This window comes from Canis lupus, chromosome 4 (assembly GCF_003254725.2).
Source record: "Canis lupus dingo isolate Sandy chromosome 4, ASM325472v2, whole genome shotgun sequence".
In the NCBI taxonomy this organism is placed as follows: Eukaryota; Metazoa; Chordata; class Mammalia; order Carnivora; family Canidae; genus Canis; species Canis lupus.
Window position 1 is genome coordinate 12,450,028 of NC_064246.1, and position 12,039 is coordinate 12,462,066.

At 42.5% G+C, this 12,039-nt stretch overlaps 1 protein-coding gene across 14 annotated transcripts in view; it reads right to left on the reverse strand.

Annotated features, from left to right (window-relative positions):
- Positions 1-8,210: 8,210 nt before the first annotated feature.
- ANK3 (ankyrin 3) overlaps positions 8,211-12,039 on the reverse strand; it is a 673,376-nt gene continuing 669,547 nt past the window's right edge. For all 14 annotated transcript variants that reach the window (XM_049108953.1, XM_049108954.1, XM_035715395.2 and 11 more), the window contains one exon: positions 8,211-9,635. The gene's annotated coding sequence lies outside the window, so the exon portion shown is untranslated. The remainder of the gene's footprint in view (positions 9,636-12,039) is intronic.

A 12,039-nucleotide genomic window follows, 5' to 3' on the forward strand; every position in this document is an offset into this window, starting at 1 on the left:
GAACCTGATGTGGTGCTCGAGCCCATGACCCTAAGATCATGACCTGTGCCAAAGACTGCTGCTCGACCAACTGAGCCACTCAGGTGCTCCCATTCAGCTGGTGTTTACTGAGCACCTGACACATTTAAGAGTCTCTGCCCAGCTTCTCAGTCCACTTTATCAAGGGTAATCCTGCAATCGTGGTTGTCAGGATAATGTAATGATACCATTAGCACTCATAACAATCATTATCAGAGCCAACGCACACAGCGTTTACTCTGTGTCAGGACCAGAAATATGCTGTACACACATTTACTTAGTTAATACATAGCACTCCCTACATTGTCTTCTTTTTTTTTTAAATATTTTTTTTCAATTTTTATTTATTTATGATAGTCACAGAGAGAGAGAGAGAGAGAGGCAGAGACATAGGCCGAGGGAGAAGCAGGCTCCATGCACCGGGAGCCTGATGTGGGATTCGATCCCGGGTCTCCAGGATCGCGCCCTGGGCCAAAGGCAGGCGCCAAACTGCTGCGCCACCCAGGGATCCCACCTACATTGTCTTCTGTTCTAGTTAAAAACATATCTTGCTTTTCTGAGAAGGTTAAAGTTTTTTGAGTCTGTGGATTTCAGTTTTTGTTCTTTATTTTTGATAAATAGCTATATTGAGCTTATATAAAGATATCTAGGACAGTGACTTGGACATAGCATGGGCTAGAAAAATAGCATTTGAGTTGAATCCGATGGACACTTATACTCCTATAAATGCATATCCCACTTCCATCTTCTCGTTTAGATTTCCAGCTTCTCTTGGAAAAACCAGAAGTGCTGACAGTTCTGGGCCTGCATTCCTGTGTTGTAATATTTTGTTAGAACTCACTCTCAGGGTTTTAGTTGGGGCCTGTGCTCTTGGGTTTTCTACAGGCCCTATCACTTCTAATGGCTTGCATCAGACTGTGTAGCATCTGACTTTTTTAACCTTGTGAAGCCAAAAGAAAGTTTAGATTCCAGTTATAGGTCGGCCCCACCAGGAGAGGGAGAGTGTAGCCATTATACAATGTAGTCCCTCAGGCTGTCTGAGCAGTTCTTTTCTGTCATTGTCCTGCCAGCAAGACTTTTGTTTCATCCAGGAAGATGGCTCATTTGTCTAGTACCAGTTTAACAGGGGCTGTGCTGTGCTTGGGTAATTCAAAGAGTCATTTGAAGATCTGGTGCTGTGACACATACCAGATGTCTTTAACAACATCCCATCACGTGTCTGCAGCACACGATGGAAAAACACCATGCTGGTACCTGGCAGTCTGTAACAAAGGTCTCATAAAATGTTGTGGAAGGCGAGCGGAGTTATAAAACTCTTCTCGGCAAGTCTTCACTGGGTGTGGAAGCACAGCAACCCTCAAAGGCAAGCCAAAGTCTTTCTGATCTTTCACAACGAGTCACAGCAGGGGTTACTATGTTTCCTTGTCACATACAGGTATTTATGGAATGTGTCCTAAGCCACTCTTGTTTGTGCTTCCCTCTGTCACTCGTCCAGTCCCTCGTTTACCTATTCAACAAACATTTGAGTGCAAGCTAGTGGGAGGCTTGCACTGGATGCTTTGGAGATGGCAATGGACAAGGACAAGGAACAAGTATACAAATGAAAGGGTGATTAGAGTGGCAATGCTATGGAGAGAATATATATGGTGGTGTAAAGAGTAACAGGGCGTCAGAGCAGGGTGCCGGGAAGGCCTGAGGAGGGGACATTTGGGTATTGAAATGAGACGTTCCCTGGCACAGGACAGATGAGATGTGAAGGAGATGAGGAGGAACTTGGCACTTTTGAGGAACAGAAAAGCAAGCTAGTGTTGCCAGAGCTGTGCTACGCAGAGCATCAATCTGCGACAAGGAACTTACACCAGATTGTAAATCTGTGCACCACTTCCTTCTCAAAAAAGCCTCACTAGATGTTTAAAAAAAAAAAAAAGTCAACTGAAGTAAAGCTTAGTAACACAGTTGGTTTACATTCTGGATCTGGTTTCTTATCTCACTGGGCAGGCCACAGAGAATTCTCGGACGAAGACTGTACTTTCTCACTGGTCGGCAGGGTCCTGAGAGAAAAGGCTGAGATGGATGGGGTGTGGCTGTAGAGGGAGGCAGGAGCCATCTCAGGCCCAGGAAAGATCAAGTCTTCACTAATAAGTGATAAAAACGAAAGGTAAAATGTCAAGTCAGTCCTATAGACCCTTCATGAGAGTGTTAGCATTTGAACGGGTCCTTACAGCACACCTGAGCTGCAGGGAGGCGAGGTGTTAGGGAGTCCTTCAGGCTGACTCAGGAATTAAACTATTTGCTTATGTACAGAAACTCTATAGTATGTAATTAAAAATCATGCATCAGTAAATTTATATATGCGATCCAGGTACATGTGTGTTCTACAGATGCCGACAGCCAGTGGTAGAGGTTGAAGGCTGGGGGCTCACGGATATGTTTGGTTTGACCTACACAGTATTATTAGGAAAAAATAAAATTAATTGCCAACATTTAAAAAACTTAGAAGGGGGATATGCTTACCCAGTACCCAACTCCCATTAATGTCTTCTCCCTGATTTGTGTATTAATCACAGGTTATGCTGTAGTAACAGATGACTGACAAATCTCAGCCGCTTACTAGAAAGGTTTATTCTTGCTCACACTGCATGTCCACTGTGGGGTGACCTTGTCTCTGCTTTGCATCACCTTCTCTCCAGCACCAGGGCAGGAAGTGGTCTCTTTGGGCAGCATCTCTGGTATTGGAGCAGGAGGAAGGAGCATGAAGAAAAATGCACTAGCTCTCAGAGCATCTGCTCTCCTTTCATTGGCCAAAGCAAGTTGCATGGCAGACAATAACTTATGTATAACAGTCTACCGCAACCTCTTGGCCTAATTTAGATGACCTGCCCAGTGCCAATAGATTTGAGAGTATGAGCACTTTGGCCTATGGAACTTGAGTATTCGAAGTTTTATCATAGCCAGAAGCAGGACAGTTATTCTAAAGCTTGCCATGGTTCAACTATCACCACTCCATCCATCCATCCGTCCGTCCATCCATCCATCATCTACCTAACTACCTACATGGCCTTGACCATTCAAGGTTAACATTCAACAGGTTTTTCTTAGATATTTACTTATTCTTTATTTATTTCCTTTATTTATTTCTTCCTTTAGGGTTTATGCAGATAAGACACACTGACCATTCTATGGTGTTAGTGAGCCGAGCTGTGAGGTAGCTCTACCTCTGCTCTTTACTGTACCCAAGCACTGACTCCCAGCGGGTGAGGTGTGCACCCATACCGAGCCATCAGTATGTACTGCAGCAGAGCTGGAGTCTGGCGAGAGAGAGAATGAGCAAATAATTTGACATGCAAAACTGAGTATTCCATGCTTTCTGCGTGCCCAGTTCTGCTCTTGGGACTGTGGAAAACAGTCTTTGTTCTTGAAGAGCAAGACATTCAGAGAGACTGTCAAGGTTGGAGACTTGAGTACTGAATCATGGGACCCCCATGTAGTTTACCCAAGTTGCCAGTGTGTGTTGGCATCAGCAGGGGAGGCTTTGTGAAGAGGTCTGAACTATGAAGAACTTCATATATGGAAGTTGAAAAACATTGGGCATGAATTTGAAGTTTCAACTGGTTTCACCTAAATCTAGAATCTTTGGAAGTGAGATGGGCTTGTAGTCTCTTGTAGAGCTGATCAAACAACTTAGAGATGTTTTTAAAGTTTTCTATTGAATTGCTACTTTAATCAGCCCTTGAGTCTCATTTGATTATGACTAGCAGGTATGATACGACAGCGCCACGGCCACGCTCAGCAGCCACATGGCTGCTTCTTTTCCTCTGCGTGGCCTTCCCTTGTTCTCCAGCCCATGCTACTACAGTGACATGCACTTGTTTTGTTTCCACAAGCCATTATAGGGCTTTTTTCCTGAGGGGGCCTATATTTAGATTTCATACAGAGGCTGTCTGTGTGCTCCTCACTTTGAAAGCAGGGACAGGGAACTGCTGTGTCCGGCACCCAGGAGAGCCCCTGTAAAGTGGCAGGCCCTGACTACCTGTTGCCAAATGAGGGGGGGAGGGGGGATGGGAAGAGGTTGGGGGGTGGGGGGACGGTAAGGGGGCGGGAGGGTGGGTTTAGAGAACATGATCCATATTTCCCTTCTCAGTTCCTCACTCCCTTATTCCATTTTTCTACTAGATATGAGAGGATGAAAATGAGGTAGATGTTTGGTTTGCCAAAAAAAAGGGGGGGGGGGAATTTCAGCAGGATCACATCAATTTGCCTTCTCCAGTCAGACCAGAGACTGAATAGACAAGAATAAAGTAGTTTGGGTTTAGAGGCAGGAGGACATGGAAGGGCCATGGTGAGCGTGTGTAAAACACATGCTTGTCCAAAGGTAGCACATACAATTTTGCTCTAGGTGGTTAAGGAATTTCAGAAATAGCACTATCACTTCTTCAGATTTTAAAGAGAACTCACAACCCATTTTTTTTCATTTAAAATCCCCTGATTTAAAAAATATATATTTTATTTATTTTGAGAGAGAGAGGGCAAGTGTATGAGCATGGGGGAGGGGCATGGAGAGAATCCCAAGCAGACTTCAGCAGAGCATGGAGCCCGACATGGGGCTTGATCCTATGACCTAGAGATTATGACCTGAGCTGACATCAAGAGTCAGATGTTTACCCAATTGAGCCACCTAGGTGCCCCTGAACTTTCCTGATTTTTAAGAAATGTTGGTCATTTTTTTTTCTTCTTAAATTTCATATGATCCAAACAAAATCGCTCTGCAGGGTGGATATGGCCCCAGGATTTCTAGGGTATAATTTCTGGACCTTCTAGTCCTTTACCAACCCAGCAAATGCAACAACAGGGAGGTGGGAATCTTGAGGTAGCTAGACTTTTTCAAAACATCTATCATGTCTGAAAGAGAGGAGACCAAGCTGACTTTCACAGAGATGAAGGCTCATGATGGGTTGTCCGCACACTCTTGCCAGGTTTTCCCGTGGCCTGTTCACTTATAGCTGCGGCCATGGGAAGGATGCATCGGTCAGCAGTGTGACTAGTGTGCTATTTATGCATGAGGCAGTGGTATACTCAAATCTAATTACTTAAGACTTTGTGGCTGACAAGGGCTTTGTGCAACTGGAGAGAGCAGGTTAGTCCTTGGTGAATGAAACCATTAGAATCGAAAGCTGTACTTTCCTTTGATTTCCAACTTGGTTGAACCTGTATAGAAAAGAGTGTGAAGACAGTGCATGGAATAGCAGTCCCTGTTTACTGTCCTGTGACCTCTATGTTTAATTGGTTGATTCATCCGGGCACTCAACAAACATGTGCACCTCCTTATGAGGTGTCAAGCAGGATTCTAGGTGCTGTGGGCACAGCAGAGAACAAAACAAGGCCCCTGCTTTCAGCAGGTGCACAGTCTAGCATGAGGACCTGGTGGTGTGCCTCACATGCGGGGACTCTTTTAAAAATCTGGTAAATCACTATTCTTTCCCAGCTCCCAGAGTTATGCTGCTGCTTGACTTAGGTGTCAGAAGAGAAGTGGCAATTAAGGACATGAGGGGAAAAGAGGCAGAGAGAGCACTTTTTTCCTGGGATATCCACAAGAAGTTCTGAGGGGGTCTTGGACAAAAAGTTCTGGCAGATTTTGCTTCCTGGGTGCCTCCTGCAGCCTCATGGTTCCCACTGCCTTTAGAATCCTCTGAGCATGTCCCTCACTATTTTGCTCTGGGGCTACTTTGGAATTGATGAGGACACCCTGGATATCCTGTTGAAAACATAACCCTTGGGGTAATTATTCCTTAACTCAGGAAGCCCTGTGGGATACAGAATAAAATTTCTTCACCGCGGGTTCACATCATTGTAACTACTACTCACAGCTTTAAGTAACCGAGTGTAGCAGATAGAGTGGAAAATCTCATTTTGCCCTATTTTGAGATGTCTGCATTTAATTCTACTAAAGAAGTAAAAACGATTGGACTGATTACTAAGGGTGCTCCTCTGAGTCTGTTCTGTCCTTTATTTGGTGTGGGTACACTGTTAGCCAAGTGACCACATCGGTAAATCACACCATTTCTTCTTGTCTCCATTACTAAAAGAACTCTTGAGAAGTTTGGCTCCTAGTTCAATGTTAGAAATATTTGCTTATGGATTATTTGGTCATGACTTCATGAAAGAGAAGCAGTGCCATACACACCTTTTATTATGTTAGGGCCGCCTTAACAAACTAAAACCAGTAAGACTTACCCAGATAGGAAGTTAGCTTTTGGATGCTGGTTTCTTCAGATACTCAAGGAATGAATTTTCATTCCTATGATTTCTATTTCTGGGCTTACCACATAGTCCTGCTGCACAGCCAAATATGACCTGATGCTCATAATAATAAAGGAAACAAACAATTTTTTATTTGCCCTGGAGAAACACATATGCTTATGTGCTCAGTGAAGTGGATCCCTCATAGAAATGGTGACATAACCCTGCATGGTATATTGCCATAATTTGGCAATACAATAGTGATGATACATTTCAATTTGACAAACTCAGGAATTGCTAAAAATATAAAATGAAAAACAGAGCAAACATCAGAAATCTATCAATTACAGTTTTTTTTTAACAGCAATTTCAATCAAGGAAAAGCTTAAATACATTTTTATAAGCCAGCAGGCGAAAGACTATTAGGAATATATAATGTATGCCCTTATTCAATCTATGCATACATATATAAATATGTACATACACACATATAAATGCAAGTAAAATGTTTTCCCATTTTGAATACTTGTGAGTAAATTTATGAATTTATTCTTGAACTGCAAATTTTTAGCTATATAAGCGTAATATAACAATTATTTAATACCCAGGTAAATATAAGGAGTTTCTAATTCAGGATAAACACCTGTCAAGGACTGCAAGTGAGAAATCCTTAACTCTCAGACAGGAAGTTAGAATAGCTGAATTCTGACCCCAAATTTTACAAAGAGAAGCTTTTGGGGAACTTTTTTTTTTTTTTTAATCTTTCAGGGGTTGGAGTTTGCTCATCAAGATGATTTTGGTGTAGGTATAGAGGCACTTTCCATTTGTTTAGGATCTCATGCAAATATAGTTTAGCCCCATTATTCCAGCAGAATAAAGTCTCTGTACATGTGTTCTGCACTGATACCGAATCCTTTCTGGGAACAACTCAGCTGATTCAGCGACCTTTTTTTTTTTTTTAAAGTCAAGTCTACCCCCAACGGGGGCTCGAACTCACAATCCTGAGATCAACAGTCACATACTCCACCAACTGAACCAGCTCGGTGTCCCATTCATCTTTAATGACCTGGAATTATGGGACGCTGTCCAATGGCTCCAAGCATCCGTGTGATATTGATATGGGGCCAACTACTACCAAAGACAGCACCTACCTCATAAGGTGGTTATGAGGACTGAGTTGCTCCATGCAATGCACTTACACAGCCGGACACGTAGGGAGGGTTCCAATTTTAGCAGCAACAATTGCTGGTATCACCATTACTATGTGCCAGGCTCCGGGCTAGAATGAACATGAAAATAGCCATGGTCTCTGCCCCTGTTGAATTTATCATGTAGTTGTCGATGGCAAATTCTAGTGCCTACCAGGCTCATGAGGGCTCGCAGGTGGAAGAGGTGTGGCTGGCTTCCATGGTGACTGGACCCCACGCACCCTGTTGGAGGGCAGGGACCACGTGGCCCCAGCAGGTTGTTGCTGGCTGGAAATGGGGGCTACTGTTGCCAAATCTTGTTTTTAGGGGAAGTTAGAAATCTGGGTTATCATGTGAAATCTCCAACTTATAAGCAGTGACAGTGAACACCAACTGCAAACGAATGAGTAGTGTAGGGGCAAAAGCACTTCAGGCTGGATGCTTGCTGGAAGTGGCTGTGTCCAACCTCTGGATGTGTGGTTGCAATAGCCTCAATTCCGCACTTTTCTTGGGGCAGCACAAACCACATGAGGGCAAAGATCCCTTGTCAGTTCATCTTTAATTCTTGGCTCCTCCATGAAATGCACAGAATTCCCGTAAGCTGGGAGTCTGCGGGGCAGAACTGAACATTGGGGATGCTAGTGACCCCAGAGGCAGAGGCTGGAACAGGACTGGGGAGGGAAGAGGGGAGGCCAGATGCCCAGGAGTCTGTCTATAGACAGGTACCCTTTGCCAGCGAACACAAGGACACTGTTGAGCCCAGACAGGTGAAGAGTTTAACACAATTTATTTTATGCTTAAATAATCGACTAGGTCATCCAGTGTATGGGTTTTTCATACATATGTCATTAGAGCTATGTGTCAATGAATGCTGATTTTATGTGAATATAATCAACAAATTAAAGGATTTCACCAAAACCCAAATAAAAATGCCCTTTAAAACACAGCAGCCTTATTAACCTAATATGACACTGCTAGAATGGTTACAAATGATTGGCTTATTCAAAGGTGTCTACATCTTATAGCCAGTACACGATACAGTAATAATTGTACAGCGTGCTGCCATTCTACTAGCTAAGAATTTCGGTTCAGTCCATTTTAAATACCCCCGACTGGGGCCTCTTATGAGCACCATCCACCTCTAAAGCGGCAAGCATTACCCCCTTTTAAGCACTAACAGCACCCCCCACCCCCTAAAGCAACTACTGTATAGGTTATTTTTTTTTTCATTTTTAGGTCATTTCATTGAAAAATTGGCAATAGCAACAAATATTAGATGAAGGGCTTTGTGTTTACAGATAAAATCTTCTGTGTTGCAGTATACTGTAGTGTTTGCAAAATTGGAAAAGATTTAATCAAAATAAGGTGATACACATGCATCAAAATATTAGTATTCTGAAGAAAAAATTTTTCACAGAACTACAGAATTCCTCATTTTGGGAATTATTTAAATTTGCAGCAGATTTTAAAGATTTGTTTTTCTTTTTTTTTTTAAAATCAAGCTAGCAGTTTTGCATATACAAACATTATAATTGCTAATATACAAGAATCAGTGAAGATCCCCCCTCCCCAGAACCCCTCCCTCCTCTTCTAGGGTGAAGTCACTTGAGACCCCTTGTATGTTAAATGCATTTGCAATATTCTGTTTGTGTTCTAAGAGGCAGTGCCTTATCAACATTTATTCTATTTTTCTGTTAGAATTTATACAGTGTTATTATTTACAGCAAAACTATAGATGTTTTAAAAAAGAAACAAATAGTGTTTATACCCTGACAGTTTGGGTCCAAGAAAAATAAGGCGAGCTGTTGTGGAGTTAGTAATTTTAGTGTTTCTCTGTGATTTCATCATCCCATCTTCTGTCCCTTCTGGCGGCAGGAATTTCTTCCTTTTGTAAATGACACCAAATTACTTAAGATAAACTGTTAACAGCATGGCTTCTTGTATATACACTGCATTGCTAATTGCACACGCGCCAATCCTGGGAATGAAAGTGAATTTCCATGCTCTGTAAATTGGCTCATGCTAAATTAAAATGTGGGTAGTTTTCTTTTTTTTTTTCTTTTTGCATAAAAAAAAAATCATGCCATTAATGTGTGGAAGCAGCAAACGCACACACCCTTCTCCGTAAATTTTCACTTCCTGCTGACATATCTTCCATGAATTTCTCAATACTGGCAGTAAAAACACATGATCCTGTGGAAAGAGAGACAATAGGCAGTGAGTTTAGCTTTTCTATTTTTTTGTTTTTTGTTTTTTAAAGAATTTAAAGGCTTTCTTGCCATTCAACAGAAAAGCCTGAGAGAACAGGGCCTCTACTTTCTAGTGGGTCGTTTAACATGATACTTCTGTCCAATGCAGTCGGCTAGGACAAAGCCCCAAGGTGTACCCGAAAGCTCTTTGAGGGCAGTGACTTTTTCTAGGTGACCCTGTGATCTCCCCAGCACACTGCTTGCTGTAATTGTGGTTTTCGAGATTGTGTTGGCAAAGACCTTCTAGGGTTCCATCTCTAACGATCAGGTCACTCAGGTACTTGGGAAAGTCACTTTCAGTCCTCTTGGGCGGGGGGTGGGGGGGTGGGCTGTATAGTCTTATCTATACAATGAGAAGGCTGACAGAGGTGCTCTCTGGGATTTCGATCAATAGCAAAATATGAGGGGCCTGGAGTTCTCGGGGGCATAGAGAGCCAGGGATATGGAGTCAGGACAGAGCATTTCAGTAATGTCCCTATGTTTTATAATAAGTGCTCGCTCCCCAAAGTGCAACTAATCTTTCAAAAAGGGAGAACAGCATCATTACTTCATTACTCTGAAACTCCTTTTCCATGCACAAATTAAAGGCTGTTTTCCACTGCTGCAAAGAATATTTCCCTCCTCCTGCCCTACATCAGTCATCACAAGATCGATTCATTATGTTTGAGCTTCTTTTTTTTTTTTTTTTTTTAGATTTTATGTATTTATTCATGAGAGACACACAGAGAGAGAAGCAGAGACACAGGCACAGGCACAGGGAGAAGCAGGCTTCATGCAAGGAGCCCGATGCGGGACTCAATCCCGGGACTCCGGGGTCACGCCCTGGGCCGAAGGCAGGTGCTCAACCTCTGACACACCCAGGCGTCCCATGTTTGAGCTTCTTTATGGAAGCTGAGAACATCTTGTCTTACTGGATAGCACTTGCATAAAGTATCAGTGTTTTATAACCAGTCAAAACAGTCAATATCAATCGACAATTTTTGCTATGAACTCTTTTCTCACAAAACAAAGTTTTCCTACGTACAGTCCATCCTCCTCTTTCAGTGTGAAAAGGTGACACACTTGAATGCTAGCCTGAGAACAAATCTTAGCCCCTAAAGCAAACCTGAGTAAGGCAAGATGGATTTTAGGAACAACCGTGCTCACTGGGTAATAAGCAAGCCCATCTCTACAGGTCAGGGGCACATTCAAAAGTGTGCTTCTGGTGGGCCCGTGTGTCCTCAGTGACCTTGAGGTGGTTTACTTACCCAGACAAGTTTCTTTCTCCTTAAGATGGATCACCTAGGCTACTCTGGCTTATGTAAACATGTTAGTCCAGCACTTCCTCTGTCGGCTCGACTAGGTTCTTGCTTCCTTTCTCATATGAAAAGTGCTACTAACTCCCATGCTCCAGGTCACTAATGCCTGGAGCCAAGAACATCAATGTGTCAATTCCTTCTGGGGTGATTTCAATATTGGCCCCCTTCCCATGACTCTGCAGAGGCTGTAGGGAAGGAAAGTGACTCATGGGTCATGTCCCAGAAAGTGGGCAAATCTGAGTAAGATCTGGATTTTCTCACCTCTGTTATTATCACTTACTCCTTATCTTCTGGGCCAGGGTTCTTAGATGGCCCCATGATAACGTTACCCTGGAGTTCTCCCTCTGTCTTCCTAGGGAGGGTCCTCAGCAATTTTCCCTAGTTGAAACCACCCTTACTTTGTGCAGCTTAATTGGAATATAATTTACATGCCATTGCAATATATGTATTTTGAATATAGTTTGGTTAATTTTTAGGAAATTTATATAGACATGCAATCATCACTGCAAGCCATTTGAACTTTTTTTTTTGTTTTGCATCCTGTCTTCCAAAAACCAATCCAACTTTCCAGGTTCATCTTGCAAGAAGAAGCAAGTTCTCTTATCACCTTAGTGCAAGCAAATGTTATTTTTTATAGAAATACTGAGTATGTTTCTATAATTTTTAAAAATACTATTCATTATGCCCATTTATATTCAGGTAGGATTTGGGTGATAGTTAAAACAAAAAAATTGGGAGTGAGTTTCCGTTGTAAATCTCTCTTGTTCTTGGTAATCCAATCAGACTGTGTTGGCCCTAACCACTCAGGGGCAGGAAGGTCATTCATTGGACAAAAGACTATACCAAGTAGGCCATTCTACAAAAAGCATCAGCGCCTTGGGGAAAGGGACTGTTGCCTATTGTAAGATATTGACATCTTACAAACCGTAATGAGAGCGCCATCTGATGGAAAAGCGTGAGGACAGGAGCCATCAAGATGGCATTTCTTTTTTTTTTTTTTTTTTTTTTTTATTTATTTACGATAGTCACACACAGAGAGAGAGAGAGAAG